Here is a 5,424-nt window from a genome sequence, read left to right as displayed (position 1 = left end):
GGATCTGGGTTCGTTGGTATTCTTCACCTAGTAGGATGACCCAAATGTTCATTCATGAAAGATATGAATCCTCAGTAGGGCTCTGCCATTTGGGGGCTGATGTTGTTTTCTGTTTTGTTGTTGGAATGGGAGTACTGGGAGGTGCCTTAAAGAACTTACTGAGTCTTTGTGCAAATGAGAGGAACTACTAAAACGCGCAAGTGAGAGGAACTACTTCCTCTAGACAACCCATATATTAGTCGCTGAATAAAGATTATATTAAAACCTATAAGATAGGGCGGCGCCTGTGGCTCAAGGAGTAGGGCGCCGGTCCCATATGCCAGAGGTGGCGGGTTCAAACCCAGCCCCGGCCAAAAAACCACAAAAAAAAAAAAAAAAAAAGAAAAAAAAAAAAAACCTATAAGATAAGTCCCATCCTTTCAGGGAGTTGTCTCCTGACTAGTACTAAAATGTGTCTTGGCCATTCAACCATGCTATAGGTGACTGAATAAAAAGTAAGGCCATTGAATTTCATGGTCATGAGCTTACTTTTTCACTTCCTTTTTTTTTTTTTTTGAGACAGTCTTTCTATGTCACCCTTGGTGGAGTGCCATGGCGTCACAGCTCACAGCAACCTCCAACTCTTGGGCTTAAGTGATTCTCTTGCTTTAGCCTCCCAAGTAGCTGGGACTACAAGCACCTGCCACAATGCCCAGCTATTTTTTGGTTGCAGTTGTCATTGTTGTTTAGCTGTCCCAGGCCAAGTTCGAACCCACAAGCCTTGGTGCATGTAGCCGGCACTGTAACCACTGTGCTATGGGTGCCGAGCCACTTTTTCGCTTTTTTTGCAGTGAAATTAATTCCTTGATCAAAGAAATGTTCTGTAGGGGGTATTGGTGTCTTCTCACTTAACAGGTATAATGTAAGGGTACATGGCACACCTCCTGGGTGAGTGGCACAACTATGACAGGGACTTTACCTAAGAAATGCAAACGATGTAACCTAATCATTTGTACCCTCATATTAATCTGAAATTTAAAAAAAATGTGCAAAAGTGTAAAGTGAGAAACCAGGAAAAAAACAAAACCGACTTGAACTGCTTTCTCTTTTGGTCTTGCCACTATCTAGGATTTATGGCTCTTTGTTAAAATACTATTTAAGGAAGATCCCTAAGCAACTGTCTTTAGAGAGAAATACTTTTAAACTGAGGCCTCCCTGCATGATGACATAGCATGAATTATTAAACTTCTGCTTATTAAAGAAAAGAAAAAGGAAGAAATGTTCTGTGGGATACCTTTAAGGTGCTCAAGGCATTCATTCTCTAAATTTATAGATGGTGGTTCTGGGAGAAGCATTACCAGTAAGGGAAGAAAATCTATATTCAGTATAAATTCCAGTGAGGTCCAACGGATACTTCTTCCTTGATGGAATGGGTCTAATATAATCAACTTTCCACTAAGTGGCTAGCTGTTCCCCCAGGGAATGCCACTGTGTCAGGGGCTCAGTGTTAGTCTCTGCTGTTGGCAGTTTAGATGCTCAGCAGTGATGATAACCAGGTCAGAATTGGTGAAACAAAGGTCACCAGGCTGAGGACATGCACAACCTTCTCTCCTGCCTCTTTGGCTGCACTGTACACAAGCTCCTTGAGCATCCATTCAGTGGCTGGGTAAAGAGAATGACTGCAGTGACAGAAAGGACTATCTTGCCTACCTGATTAGGGGGAGCCTCGTCTCCAGTAGGTGCTTTTTGATGAGCGTTCACATGTAATAATGTATCTTCAGCCTATGCTTATCTGGAGAGAAACATCCTTCCCTAGACTATCTCATTAGCAATCTTCCAATCCGATTCTTTCCAAGTCTTGGATGATCCAGCCAAATCATTAGCTATCCGTGAATCAATGTCTATTCATACTTCTGACTATCTTCAGTCCAGGCAAAGTGTGCAACAACCAAATGTCATACTCGAAGTAGTGACCACTGGGAGGATTTTCCTTTACCACTGTTCTTTATGGACACACTAATGGGACTGTGGTGTTGCATTCATCTACTTTGGGACCATCTATAAACCAGGAGCAGCTTTCCCCCTTTGATTACATCATAAGAACCTCCCTGTGAAGACATAGGCCTCGATAATAGGAGAGAGACTGCACAGGCAGGAGTAGGTGAGAGATATGGCCTATCACACATTTTGATAGACTCATTCAAGTACATGGTCTACCTTCAAAGGCACTGAAAACAAGTTTTACCAAAAGTTTTGTCCTGGTAGCTCAGGGCTTACAGCTTCCTAGCCTGCATATATGCATTCTTGTTGCTGAGAAGGAACAATCGCCCCTGACATCTGGGAGCTGGACCAGCCCTCACAGTTAGACCATGATGCTCTCCTGCTGGACACAAACAATTTCACAGGAGACAAGGCCATTCTGTGACTGTGATGGAGCTAGGCAAAAGCAGCAGCATCCTGTAATCATGTCTAAACACAGACGACAATATGAATACTGCCTAAACCACAAAAAGTGGGCAAAAACTCCTTCCCCCCTGGACAATATAGTGATGACTGCTTCTTCACCAGTTACGGCTTCAACTTCACGCTAGTCTTCCTTCCTTCTAGGTAAGATTTATTATGATAGTCATGCAATCTCCCAGCTTTTTGAGTATCCAATCAAAGAAATCCCTGTTTCCTTGAGCTTTCATTAAAATCACCTCCTACTACCTGTGCTCCACTGTATTGTTGTAATGTATTCCTTTTTATTAAAAGTAAAATGAAGAAAAAAATAAAATAAAATCACCTCCTACAAGCCCACATCCAGGCCCTTTCTAATACCTCTAATACTCCGGGGCCACCTATTGTGTGTGCTCTTCCCTCACTGCAGGGAGTAGTGATATCAACTTGGTCAATGACAGGTGTGTTCCTGGAGGCCTTTGACTGCAGGGCACTGACCCTGTCCCCTCTCGTGCAGTCTTGAGGGTCTTGAGGCAGTAGTCATTTCTGGCGGCAAATGCTGTGGCAATCAGGGACAGGAAATAAAACCCGCTGTCGGTATTTTTTTTTTTTTCGAGACAGAGTCTCAAGCTGTCTAGGTAGAGTGCCGGGGTGTCACAGCTTACAGCAGCCTCAAACTCTCAGGCTTAAGCGATTCTCTTGCCTCAGCATCTCTCAGCCTCCCAAGTAGCTGGGGACTACAGGCACCTGCCACAATGCCCAGCTATTTTGTTGTTGTTGTTGATGTAGTTGTCATTGTTGTTTGGCAGGCCTGGGCTGTATTCGAACCCACCAGCTCTGGTGTATGTAGCTGGTGCCCTAGCTGCTTGAGCTACAGGTGCTGAGCCCACTGTAGGTATTTTAAGCAGGGGTTGATTCACCAGACATAATCAGATGGTTGCAAAACTGCTGGGAGAGCTGGAGGAATAGCTTTTGAGTGTGGCCTCTAGGAGTGACTTCCAGAATCATAACAACTGGCACATGGTGGGTGCATAAGGGGTGGAGCTCTACCTCTGGGGTGGCTACTGGAGTGCTGAGTCTACAAAACAACCAGAACTGGCATCCCAGGACCTGGCAGCCAAAACAGAGAGGTGCTTCTGTTGCTACTGCTGCCCCTGTCTCCTGGCACCCAGATGGCTCAGAGAAGACAATGGAACCCTGCTCAGGATCTCCACCCTAGCATGACCTTGCTGGTGAACAGAAAAGAGCATAGAATGGTAGCAGACATGGCCTCCGTCCCTTTTCCAACTTCTAAATCTCAGGTAAGGGCATAAGAGCCTGCTTTTGGCAGAACCAGAGCCCCAAGCTGACGGAGAGACAGGGCAAATGGGACAGGTGCCAGTGATGGTTACCTTCTCTGTGAAGGTGGCTTTGAGCAGAGGTACTGCTCTCTCTTCCCTCCTCACCCTGCCCTCCCCTCCCCTCTCCTCTCCTCTAAAATAAACTTTTGTATTTGACCCAACTGGATCTGCACTTCTGACTGGTTGCAGGAAGGAGCAGCGCTGTGACTGGTTCCAACTTTCTCCCTCCTGGCAGTGCCAGTGGTTCAAAGGAGTAGGGCGCCAGCCCTATATGTCGGAGGTGGTGGGTTCAAACCCAGCCTTGGCCAAAAAAAAAAAAAGACAACTTGCTCCCTCCCTTGACCCTCCTAGTTCAGAGCAGGAAAGACCCCCGGGGCCTCTTTTCCCTGGGATCCTTCTCTCCTCTCAGCCTCTCTCCCAAACGGAAAGACCAGGTCCTCCCCAGGCCCGGGACCACCTGGGGGGACTGTGGCCCTTCATGGCCTGGGCCTGTGAACAAGCCTGTCTGGCCTCCTCCTCCTTGGGTTAGGGCTCCAGGACGGAAGACTAGCCAGCAGTCAGCTGGAACAGAAGCCCGGCCCTTGGGGCCACCCGGGAAAGCAGCCTGTCCAGGGGGTTCCAGGGACCAGCAGTGTTAGCACAAGTTAAAAGAAGGCTTCTGATAGACCCAAAGGCACGCAGGACCCGTGGGGAATCTGGCGGGTATGTTGGGTCGGGAAGAAGTGCTGGGCAAGGTCACAGGGCTTGTTCTGGGAACCCCATGGTCCTGGCCGGGGTTGCGCTGGAGGCAGACACCAGGATAGCGCAAGGCTAGGGCTTCTTGGCCTCAGCAAAGCCCAGCGCCCCGGACGTCCTGACACGTTTGCGTCCTGCAGAGTCACTTTCCAGTCCTTAGGTCAGTCCTCCCAGGAGAGTGCAGAGAGTGGCGGCGGAGGATGGGTGGGGACTGGAGCGCGCTAGGAGCCCGGGCTGCGGGGCTGCGGGGCTGCGGAGGGACGTGCGGAGAGTGGCGTTTCCCCGGGTCTCGGAGTGACATCCAGGCCGGGATCGGTAGCTCAGGGAGGCCCTGCGCTTGCCACCGCCAGTGGGGAGGTCGGAACACTGTCCGATCTCTACGACTACCCCCTACATTTTCCCTGATGGCGCAACACCCCTCAGAGGACTGGGGGGAGAGGATAGCTTTGGGGCTAATGCTCACTATGGAGGCGGGGACGGGATCTCCACCCCTAGTCTGAGACCGCAGCAGATCTCGATGACTCCAGGGCAAACTGGGAGGGCGGAGGACAGCGGAGACCACAGAACCAACCAGTTTGTGTGCATTGCCCTGCCCTCTGGCGCCGAAGGAGGTCCTTACCCTGGGTGTAAGGTGACACCTCCTCCAGGTGGGGGAGGGGCGTTGTCTGTGGACAAACTGGCTCAGGCCTACCCAGAGCCGAGGGACCAAGACTTTGGGTCCCGGGGTTGGAAGCTCATCCGTCCACCGGCCTCCCTCGATGACCAATTGAGCTCTTAGGTTTTGGTTTCTGTTACTGACGGGTGGTAAGGTAAACCTCATCACCTTATTTGAATGTTGTATAAAATATTCGTGGAGCTTTCCTTGACAAAGTTGTTTGGTAGTTACAGATATGAAGTTTGTTGCAGTTGTTTAATTTGGCAGAATGTACAC

Source organism: Nycticebus coucang, chromosome 9 (genome assembly GCF_027406575.1).
Source record: "Nycticebus coucang isolate mNycCou1 chromosome 9, mNycCou1.pri, whole genome shotgun sequence".
Classification (NCBI taxonomy): Eukaryota; Metazoa; Chordata; class Mammalia; order Primates; family Lorisidae; genus Nycticebus; species Nycticebus coucang.
This window is presented reverse-complemented; position numbering follows the sequence as displayed.